This window comes from Tachypleus tridentatus, chromosome 6, assembly GCF_004210375.1.
Source record: "Tachypleus tridentatus isolate NWPU-2018 chromosome 6, ASM421037v1, whole genome shotgun sequence".
In the NCBI taxonomy this organism is placed as follows: domain Eukaryota; kingdom Metazoa; phylum Arthropoda; class Merostomata; order Xiphosura; family Limulidae; genus Tachypleus; species Tachypleus tridentatus.
Genome location: NC_134830.1, coordinates 37,516,562 through 37,529,122, shown reverse-complemented (window position 1 = coordinate 37,529,122; position 12,561 = coordinate 37,516,562). Strand labels below are relative to the sequence as shown.

The window sequence follows — 12,561 nt, the reverse complement described above, 5'->3', positions numbered from 1 at the left end:
AAAGTTATCTTAATGAAAATTTTAATTTTGAAGAATTAAAAATTCCGACATTTATTAAGTAACTTTCTCAGTCAGATATAAATACACTGCTGGACAAAATCTAAAGGCCAATGAACATAAAGAAAACATATGCATTTTGCGTTGGTAGACTCAACCACTTATTTAAGTGGAGCTTCGAAAGATGAAAATAAGAAAAGAGAAGATAAAAGTAAAAACTTTTACCATTTAATAGGAAATATGTAAACACTATGAAATTAGTCTAAATACTAGGTGGTCAAAAGTTTAAGACCATACCAAAAAGAAGTCCAAAACAGGGTGGAAAATGCCCAACAAGAGGTCTCAGAAGTTAGTTGCACGGCCGTCGTTGCGAATAACTGCAAACATTCGCTTAGACATGGTCGATATAAGCGTTTGAAGAAGATTGGCTGGAGTGTTATTTCAAGTGATGAAGATGGCTTCACAAAGATCATGCACTGTTTAGAATTGACGTCCATTTCTATAGACTTTTTTGCCATCAAATCCCAAACATTTTCAATGGGGCTTAGTTCGGGTGAACACGTAGGATGGTCCAAAAGAATCATGTTATTCGCCATACAAAGGTCCTTTATATTTCGCGCATTGTGGATTGCAGCGTTGTCCTTCTAAAACATCCAGTCGTTTCCACACAAGCAAGGTCGTTATTTCGATAAGGATGTTCTCTCCAACATGCCAATGTACCAGCTGCTGTTTGACACGCATGTATAACCTGAAGCTCCATTGCTCCATGGAAAGAGAAAGCACGTCAGATCATGATGGAACATCCTCCACTGTGTCGTGTAGAAAATGCCTCCGGTGGGATATCCTTATCGTGCCACTAACGTTGGAAACCACCTGGGCCATCCAGATTAAATTTGTTCTCATTAGAGAACAAATCTTTCGTCCACTTTTTATCGTCCCATGTTTGGTGCTTCTCAACAAAGTTTAACCGAGCTGTTTCGTGGTGTGGAAGGAGGCGTGGTCTTTGAAAACATTTACGGTTTTTAAAACCTATCTCTCGTAGATGCCGTCTTTTTGTTCTTGAGCTTCATTTTGCGTCCGTGAGTGCCTTAATCTGGTGCGACGACTATCTGGTGTCTTGCCGGATAACCCGTCAAACCATCCTGCTCAACGCCACCGAAATTTTCTTGGTCTATCCACTTGAAATTTTCGTTCCATATCCCTCAGGGTATTTTAAGCAATTTACAACAGTAGTTTTACTATGCCCAATCTCATAAGCGACGCCACGTTGAGAAACGTTAACTTTGTAGCTCGACAATTCTGCCACGTTCAAACTCTGTCAACTTTTCAGCCTTTGCCATGTTTTCCCCCAATATAACACAGGAGATCAGTGTGAGATATTAACAACGCTCATGCTTGAATACGAATGACTATATTTCGTAACGTGTTTACGCTTTGTTTCAGTTGGGTCGTAAACTTTGGCCCGCTAGTATTTAAGTTAATTTCATAGTGTTCAAATTTTCCCTATTAAATGCTAAAAAAGTTTTTTATTTTTATTTTTCTTTTCTTATTTTTGTCAAATACTCTATTCGAATAAGTGGTTGAGTCTAACAACGCAATATGCATATGTATTCTTTAAGTTCATTGGTCTTAAGATTTTGGCAAGCAGTGTATAAATGTTCGTTTTTTTAAATCTCATATCCATTATTGTCGTATGAAACAAAAATCCTTAATGGACATGTTTCTGTTTACGAAGGATGCTAGATAGATTAAAACACATTATGGTCAACCAATATCTTGTAGGTGTGTCATGAAAAACACAAGGAGACAGACAAACAAATTCCTACATCTCGCTGTGCCCAGTTCATTTTTAACACTCAGTGTTTCTAAATAGGAAGCTGATATTCGCTCGTATATCTCATTCGAATTTCTTACTTCTCAGTATATCTACAATATGGCTATATTGGTAAAAGAGTAGCTCAAGAGTTGGCGGTGGGTTGTGATGACTTGGTGCCTTTCCTCTAGTCTTACACTCCTAAATTAGGGACGGCTAACGCAGGAAGCCCTCATATAGCTTTGCGCGAAATCCCAAAAGCAAGAAACAAATTCTTGACATAACATTTCAGCTGTACTTGCGTTATTACACTATTTGTTTCTTGTTTTCTGACCATCGGCTATCTCTTTTTCTTGATGTTATTCACGTCCACCATGATTGCTTTCTCCAATTCTTTAACGACGGTTATTTAGATGAAAATTACGCAAAATAAAATTTGTTTTGTAATATTCCGCAATCATATTATGGTTTTATATCAATAAAATATTATAATATCTTGTTACAGCGTTATTAATAGCTTGTTAAAGCGTTATTAATATCTTGTAACAGCGTCATTTCCAGATATAACTTGTTATTTTATCTCCTCCTTTACTTTCGCTGTACTGCTTTTGATGGTCATTAATGTAATATTCAATGTTGGTTAGGCGATAAACAATGTTTAATATTAGGTAATGAAACACTAATACTGACCAAGGTAACACAGTGGTCAATTATTCTCGATTGTGTACGCTGCGTAAAAGGAAAAAGACATTTCATGGTGACAGTTCGTCTTGTAACGGATTTACTGTTATACATTTATTTTAATATCTACGTTTGTTTCAGTTTAATGCATGAGGCGTTTATTGTAAAATGTGTATTGCGCAGGTTCCACCCGTTCTATAAATTTGTAGAAGAATGAACAACGTGTCTTACGTAAACACTACCGTATTGTTGGGACTGTGGCAGTTGAAATTCGTTTAAGCAGGTTCGGGGGAAACTAATCTGTGAGACCTTCCCCAAACTCCATTTTTAATAGCTATATTTTTGTGTCAGCAATATCAAGGGTAGGGCGCGCGTATATCTCATTCGAATTTATTACTTCTCAGTATATCTACAAACCAACTTTCAAATTAAAACTGTTTCAGGTAGGATTAGAGTAAATTAATCTATTAGACCTTGGGAATGCTCTAATACATCAATGGAAAAGGTTTGATATACAGCTTCTAGTACCCATTAAATACGCTTCACTAATAATATTTCATTCACTACTTCTACACTGCACCACTGACCATCACACCCTTTAATGAGTGTCCTCTGGCTCACCTACCTGGCTAAACAAACCTTTTCATTGGATGCTATCTATAATTGCATCTCTTATGTGTTTCTCTGCTTGGTACGATATCTCCCATCATGGATAGGTTCCTCATTGCTCAATTAATCATAACCTTCTTTGTTTTTTATGAATTTCGCGCAAAGCTACACGAGAGATATCTGCGCTAGTCATCTCTAATTTAGCAGAGTAAGACTAGAGGGAAGGCAGCTATTTCTCACAACCCACTGCTAACCCTTAGGCTATTATTTTACCAACGAACTAGGGGATTGATCGTTACATTATAACGACTCAATGGCTGAAAGGTCGAAAATATTTGGTTAACGGGGGTTTGCACCCGTGACTCTCAGATTGCGAGTTGAGTGTCGTAACCGTCTATCCATGCCGGGCCTTATATTATTTGCAAACGAGATTGATACACACAATTTCCTTTTATTAACACAAATTTTCGGTAAAAACGAAAGGAAATGTCCCCAGCCATTTCATTTGATCGAGGTTTACAATGTTACATACAGTTTAGAAAACACATGGCTATGTTGTATATTCTGATATTTTTTCCAAAGTTACAAATTATACACTTTCCAATTTGTCGAAAATGATATTTTTATAATTTGAGAGTCGGGGTATAATTTTGAGAGAATGGGAAGATGTAGCTTCACACCTTTTCAAAGATCACAGATGTCAGAAAAGCCGAATCTGTTTCATGATATTAATATTTCTTTTCCTGACAGGGCGATATCTTATGGTGAACAGATTTCTAGCAGAGTAAATGGGTAGGGACTGCAAAACAGCAAACTGAACTGCAGATATGAGTTTGTGTTTCTCTGACCCCCATCTGGGTTGTCAACAACAAAATGTCTGCATACAAAATACATCAACAAACAATTAAAAATAAATGTCATCAAGACAAACAGAACACAACAAAACAAAGACATGTTGGATATGCAGAACTGGTAAGAGATAAAAAATGTGAAAAACTTTTACTGGTTTTATCCCTCATCAGTTCAGTCGGAAATACCCTTGTAAGGTTAACGAAAAAGAAATTCTAAAGTAAATAAACAAAACCTACTAGTGAGAAATTAAAATAAAACAAACTATAAGTTTTATAAACAACCTTACAGAAACTTGAAAGTGATCTAATAAGTTTGAAAATCTGAATCTAAATTGGGAAAACTATATAGAACCTGCAATATGGATAGTTCTTTTATATTTTAATAACAACTAGTAATATTCCCAATAGGTTTGACTATACCAATTTACATACACATAAATTGTTGTTATGTTGTACAAAGTTATTCAAGGAATATCATGTTTTAATTTACAAATATTTTGACGCATACAATGTTGAATTGTTTTGTTTTATAATTTTATTAACATGTTACTGAATAACAAGAAGTTAACATTCATTTCAACACATCTCAGTTAAAATGCTAAAAGTTTTTTTTTTTTTTTTCAATTCATACTTTTGTGTGGTATTTATGAATTTACAACTGTTAGGTTGTTTTGAATTTCGCGCAAAGCTACACCAGGAGTATCTTCGTTAGCCGTTTCTTGTTTAGCAGTATAAAACTAGAATAAAGACAGCTAGTCATCATCACCCATCGCTAACTCTTTGGATACTCTTTTACCAACGAAGAGTGGTTTTGACTTTCACATTTAACTGCCATTGTTTACCAATATGGATGATGTGTGCATCTTGCCATATTTAGTACAACATCATAGGAAAAGAGAATACTATGTCTGGTGATTTCAAATACCTCAGCTCAGTCACAAATCTCACACATGAATTGGAAAAACGACACCATTGTGTATTACTTCATCGCAGTGGAAAGACCAAAGTCACTTCTTCAAATCTAACTCGTCAATTTTTATCAAGTATTTTTTAAGCAAGAGATTTGCCAATTGTATAAGAAATATAGGCTAGATTTTTAGTTGTTTGATTACTCACTTGGCAATGTTCTATGAATATAATTGAAAGTAGCTTGTGTGTATTCACGTGTTAGTTGTTGGTTATTTTAAATACCTAAGCTCAATCAGAAGTCTTACACATGAATAAATACAGAATGTATTCTATTCGGAAGAATACTAGCTTCTTACTAGTATGAGCATTATTGGTTTCTTAACATATTAATTGGTTAAACGTTGGTTTCGTATTTGTATGAATTTCTTGTGTTTGTGTGGATACTGACTTCTTTCCAATACGAATGCTGATTCCATTAGTTGTTTTTATGCTTTATTTTAAAGATAATTTCAGTAAAGCCTTTATATTTGTATGTTTTTAGAAATCAAGAAGTGTCAATCTATTTCATGTGATTTGAGACACTTTACAATGTATTCAATCATAAGTTTTACATCTTTATTTAATCAACAACATATTACAGTGAATTACAATAACTTCAACCAGTCATTTCGACTTATATGTCTGTCATGGATTGATTTTTCAAAGATGAATTGTTTGTTTCTTAATTAATTACCATCTCTTTCATAGTCCAGAAGAAAAAGTATTGATATAAAAACACTCACAAACGGCCACGCATCGCCAGTTGGCACTCGACTCGCAATTCCAGCGTCGTGGGTTCAAATCCCCATCACACCAAACACGCTTGCCCCTTCAGCCTTAAGGACGTTATAATGTGACGGTCAATCTCATTACTGGTTGATAGAAGAGTAGCCCAAGAGTTGGCGGTGGATGGTGCTGACTAGCTGCCTTCCCTTTAGTCTTACACTACAAAATCAGGGACGGCTAATGCAGATAGCCCTAGTATAACTTTGCTCGAAATTTAAACCAAATCTATTCTTAATTTTATTAAAGTAAATTGATTTTGAGAAAACTGGTTTTCTTTCAATAATCACTTTTCTTCTAAAAGTTTAAAAAAATTGTTTTCGGTTTTTAACGTTTTGCGTTTACCTGGAAATATTTTTCTAATTGAAATATTTTTAGCAATCAAGTACTAAAGTTTGGTTTGAATTTCGCGCAAAGCTGCACAAGTGCTATATGCGATAACCATCCCTAATTTAGCAGTGCACCACAAGAACGAAAGAAGCTAGTCATCAACACCTATCGTCATCTATTAGGATACTCTTTTAATAAACAATTATGGGATTAATCGTAACGTTAAAATATCCTCACCGCTGAAAGTACATGCATGTTAGGTGAGACGGGATTTGAATCTGAGATCCGCAGATTGTGATTGTGAAAATACATTACTCTGTGAAATTTTTGATTTATGGTGTTTTTCTGTGCAAGGGTTTTCAGAAAAGTAAACAGTTAGTGTCTCTTAAATAGGAGGTCCGACGGAAACAAAGCTGCAGATAAATTAGTTTTTGTCCCTCTGGAATTCACCAACTAGAAGGGGTGTTTATACAAAATACAACAAAGAATCGTTTTTATTAACACACAAACTCAGTTCAAAACAGAGCTAAACAAAGAAAATTGTTTGTAATGAGTGTGTGCAACTAGTACGAGAGATAAAATACATACAGAAAATATTATATGTTATCTCTTACTTGTTCAGTATTAATTTATCTGTAAGCTGAAAGAATAGTTAAAATGAAAATATAAGCTTTGTTGTAAAATTATAATATAAAGCAAATATTTAAAACCAAATAACCTGACAAAATGTTTACAATGTTCTCGAAAGCTTAAATTATACAGTTCTAAAATCTATATCTAATCTGGATAACTCTTAACAACATCTGCTTTAATCGGTTTGTCATCATTTTATAAAGGTACTCTTAACTGACTGACACCGTCTGAACTTTGAGGGATAACTGAATGTCGAACATTGTATAAAGTTGGAAATATGAAAAAAATTGTACTTCACTAATTAAAATATACGTCTCATCAAATACTGAGAAATAGAATATTGCAAACACACATTCACGCGAACCATTTTACAGATTTTTAAATTTGTAGCATACAAAAGCTCTAGTTAAAATATGGTGAACATTAAATTTCTGTAAAAAGTATATGCCAATATAAAGTTTGAATCATTTATTTTCAATATTAAGTACAATGTGAATGCGTAGATAGCGGGTTTATATAATAATTTACTTGCTTAACTTTTGTTTTCATAAACCTATTTTCCATATTGATTACTCCTTCCTTTAATAAATCCTTCAGTGAGACACAGTGTTCTATGATTCATTCACATACAAGCGTTATCTGTTTCAACGAACACAATAAGTCCAAATGTGTATTCAAACTTGACATCCTACCTGCATGTTTTCAAGAACGAAAGTCTATCAAAATGATCAGTTATCTCGAATGTTAAACACGCGTTTCGTGCCACGAATAGGCTGAAAGACACAGATCAAACCTGGAGACTGTATGTAGTTAGTAACAAACAAGTTCTATACAAAGAGGTAACAGCAGTAACTGCAATTTACATAGATCATTTAAATTTACTGCCTAACAAATCTAAACATGAAAATCGTGTCACTTTCAGAACAGATCATCTGACATATAGAAACACTGATATTATACTTACTGAAACATTGTTTTGTATCCGTCAGTTATATTTTCGGAGTCTCTATCGAAATTATAACATAACATAATTAAATTGAACTTTGAAAGATTATTCGTTATGGGTTATAAACTATATAAAATCTTACGTACTTAGTTGAAATGAACATAATTTGTATGATATCTAATCCAATAAGATTATAAATTATGATGCTTTGTACCAGACGTTTTGCTGAGTATGTATGATATCATAGTGGGCTATGACGAAACACTGAATTTCATATCTTACGTTACCATAAATTTTGAAAATAATAATTTGGTTTGTAACTAAATATCTTTTCACGATTACGCTCATTTGTAGAATTGATACGTTTAAGTAGAAGATACAGAAATATATAATTTGTTTGGTTCAGGCGAATTCAAGGTCAGACTTTTCTTTTCTTGACATCAGTTGTTATGCATCAGTAATATGATAAAACAGCGCATCTGTTTTCAATGAGTGACCACATAACGAGATCCCAGCAAACAGCAGTTTTCATGTTGGACAGTCTTAAAGTTTTGTTTATGGAACGTCAAGTGGGTGGTAATGCTGGCATTTAATATAATGGTAAAGCTAAAGAGAAAATTGTTCATTTATTATATTTAGTTGCAGTAAAATAAGCGTGCTTTTCAGGACAATTAAAATATGTAAAGTGAATTATTGGTTACATTAACTCGTTCTTTAAGTAATGGGTAATATGTACGTCATAATAATTGACAATGTCACATTCCATTGGTAAGAAGCAGCTTAGAAGTAAGCATTGGTCAATACCAGGAAACTATTCCCACCCCCTGGTCTAGAATGTTCAAATTACGGATAGGTGGCAAGAGGAAGCAAATACAACTAATTATGGTGTTTGGTTTGTTATATACTGTTATGTAGAATCTATAATAAATTATATGACCCGACTAGTGGATATGTTAAGTATCTGGTAAAATATTTTCTCCAATAGGTATTATGATGAAATTATGTGAGAAATATGAGTGTAAACAGTGTTTAATATCTGTTAATATTTTTGTTGTGTACTTATTACTAAGAAAAGTTCGAAAACGTTTTGTATATCTTTAAAAACGGTTAGAAATATTTTTGTTGACAATTATGTTTCTGTAACTTGACTGATGAACATACACTGTCATAGTGTGTTTGTTTGAATATGAGCACAAAGCTGCTCGATTGATTGGCGTCTTGGGTAATGCGTTAACTGTTGATTGATATGTATATTGGAAAATATTTAACACTAACAATTTAAATATTATTATTGGGTATATTTTGAGCTATGGCTAACCTATTGCTAATGGCTTGGGTCTCAAGATTGAAAACACACATCTTAAGAGGTGGTGAAGAGTTTTGGTGTGCATGTTTACCACGGGTATCGAAACCCAGTTTTTAGAGTTGTAAGTCCTCTGACATATCGCTGTGACAGTTAATGAATAAAAGTACTCAATTTCAGTGAAAACAAAAAAAAACCATTTGAAACATGATTTTTTTATAATTGTGTTATTATTGTCGTGTGTGAGTAGAATATATTCTTTTATATTTGATAATTTAATTTGCTTATATTATTTTAGTTAAAAGTTTAACATTTTTTTCACTATATCTCAGAGAAAAACTAATGTAATATTTAGCCTTTGATTTATTTCAGAATGAAACTATTATTTTCAGAGGAGAGAAAATACAAAAACAAAATAAAAAGAAAATATTTTTATAGAACACGTTGTTTGCTATAAAGCACAAAGTACAAAATGGGTTAGTTATACTTTTCTTACCATGGGTATCGAAACCCGTTTTCTAGTGAAATAAGTCCGCGGACGTGCCACTGTGTCAGTGGAAAGCGATTAAACATGTTCATTCTTGGTATGTTATAATATGATGACCAATACTACATTCCATTGGTAAATAGAAGCCCAAAAGCTCGCGGTACACAGTGCAGACAAGTTATCTTCCTTCTGGTGTTGAATGTTTAAGTTATTGATAGGTGGCGTGGATAGCACCTGAATAGTTTTACATAAAATTTAACAAATAAACTAAATTTCAGGTCATTTTAACAAGAATTACAAAATAACACAGAAATACTTGTGTAATTTTTTTTTATGGCAGTGAAGGTCAGAATGATCGGAAATATTCATAACAGGTTTCTCATCAAAAATACTCTTTTATAAAAATGATTTTGTTCTCAGTTATTGACAATACTACGTTAATTAATTTAAATTAATTGTACAACAAAGAGAAACATTTTATTGACATGATAATCTATCATATCATACAACATGTATTCCACAGTGATTTCAAACCAATAATGTTTATAATCCATCTTCCAGAATCGGAATTTTATTTCAATTTAACTCCTCTGGAGATTTTCGGATTGCATGAGAAATAAAAACAATATTACCCATTTCGACTTGCAAGATAAATGGTGGTGTTTTTCAACACTTTGTGGTATGAGACATCTCTTATGTTTAATTGTACTAGAGTCGCAAAGTGTGATAGTAAACGTTTGGAGACGGATTGAATGAAACAAAATTCAGTAAAAATGTTCAACGTTTCGACAAAATCAGATATTTGATGATGACATAGTCTTGCAAGAACGTTGCACATCAGTGATAAAGTGTCGTTTATTACGTATTCAAGCCGTCATCAAACGTGATATATGTTCTCCAGATTTGTTACTTAGCTTTACATTTACTTTGCTTTGACATAGTTTAGCTCTGATTCGTCTCACAGACAGCTCTAAACACCTTTTTATCTTTTACTACTGGTTATCTTTGTTTTTTGAGTTTATTTGTTGCAACTGGTAAACACCAGTCATACACTAAACACTCATAACTATTTCATATTCTGTACACTGTAATAAATAATAATATTTTATTTTACTGTGAACATTACACGTCGTTGTAATAAACAAAATTTCGTCAATTTGCCTGTGTCTGTCTGACTGTGGATTTGTTTGTTTTGTTGTTTGTTTCAAACAGACCAGTATTTATTAATTCAACATAAAATGCCTGTAAAACAACGTAGCTTAAAAAGCTTGCATAAAAATCATAGATTGTTTGTTTGTTTTGAATTTTGCGCAAAGCTACTCGAGGACTATCTGCGCTACCGTTTTTAATTTAGCAGTGTGAGACTAGAGGGAAGGCAGCTAGTCATAACCACCCACCGCCAGCTCTTGGGATACTCTTTTACCAACGAATAGTGGGATTGACCGTAACATTAAAACAAAATACAAAGAAAAAAATAAATGTATGAAACATTATGGAATATTACACGCATGAAATCATACGAGACATATGGGGTAAAATAATGTTGATAAATAGCATTTACGTGAACTACATAAAATTAAAGCCCATTCAATAAACGTATCTGTCTTTACCTTGAGTAAAGGTACAGTGCAACCACTTTGATAACAAGGAAATGTTTTAGTAGAATGTTATTTAAAATTTTAAATTTGCTTTAATTATTTTTGGTGTAATGATAAAATAAAACGATAAACAAAAGTTAAAACAATAAGTTAGAAATACTTGAGATAAGATGCAGTTGTATCACGCAACGTTTGGCTAGTGATGGGCACAAGTCTTGAACACCAAGATGTAACAGAATACTTTTGTCATCTAGCACCAATTCAATCGGTTTTTTTACAGTTTGTGCTTGTTACCGAATCCTCCCCCAGCGTTATATCCTTTCGCATTTGTTGGTCAACTCTTTTACCAAGGAATAGCAGAATTGGCTGTCACATTATAACGTCTCCACGGCTGAAAGGGCGAGCATGTTTGGTGTGATAGGAATTCGAACCTGCGACTCTCATATTACCAGTCTAGCGCTCTAACCAAATTGCCATGTCGGGCACTATATCCAACCAACTTTACGACATGTTAACGAAATCGTTCTTCAGAAGTTCACCAAGTGATTCTTGCAAATAAATGAACAGTAAATTTTGATTATACGAACAAGATGTTTCATACACGGAATCAGACCTGCTAATAAAATATTTATAATGTGACGGTCAATCCCTCTATTAGTTGGTAAAAGAGTAACCCAGGAGTTGGCGGTGGGTGGTGATGACTAGCTGCCTTCCCTCTCATCATACACTTCTAAATTAGGGGCGGCTAGTGCAGATAGCCCTGGTGTAGCTTTGTGTGAAATTCAAAACAAACAGTTTAAATTACGATAACACACGTTGTGCTTTTGATAAACAATCTGACGTTTATTGTACTGTGTTTTAAAAGGAAGACATGCAAAGCTTTTTAAAACTTATATGTTTAAAAATAATAACTAAAACAAACATGTATAAGATGTTTTGAACCTACTTAAAAGAAAAAGTGCTTCTTGTTTTTTCTTTTTTGCTGTGCAAGTTTTCGTATCTCAATTTCTGTAGCCACCTAACAACAGGCTCAGGTAACAAAGCGCAGCAGAAACAGAAGAATCACTGATTCATGTGATTTGTCTTTTTGTAAGGCGATTTTTCAAGCAAAACATTTAAAAGAACCGTATATAATGACGAAAGGTACATGCTTAATTTACATTAGGAAACAGACTAACTGGGACCGTTTTAAACATTTTACTAGTTTTTATTGGGGTAAAAAGTATAGAGCTAAACCTCGACTACAAAATGTTTCTTGAGTGTTTTTTTCACACATTCCTCTTAATTTGTCCATTGTAGATTTATGTAGTAAACGTCAAAAATGGCATTTGAAAAAAAGATAGTTCTGTTAGGAGACAAATTTGGGTAATATTTATCACAAATTTTAAACCAAATAATTAAGCTTGGTACTTCAAAACCGGTAAAATATCTAGTTGGGCCAATCACGTGGGTAGCAATTTCCTTGGTGGCAGTTTGATGGGCGGAATCCAAAAAATATTACAGAAATTTATAACTGGATAGTAAATCATAACATTTGACTGTGTTTAAACGCAGCAACAGGTATAAAAAGTTCACCATACTT

At 33.4% G+C, this 12,561-nt stretch overlaps 1 protein-coding gene across 1 annotated transcript in view; it reads left to right on the top strand.

Moving 5' to 3' along the window:
* LOC143252264 (uncharacterized) overlaps positions 1 to 12,561 on the top strand; it is a 260,355-nt gene that overhangs the window by 4,219 nt on the left and 243,575 nt on the right. The gene's annotated exons all lie outside the window — the stretch shown is intronic.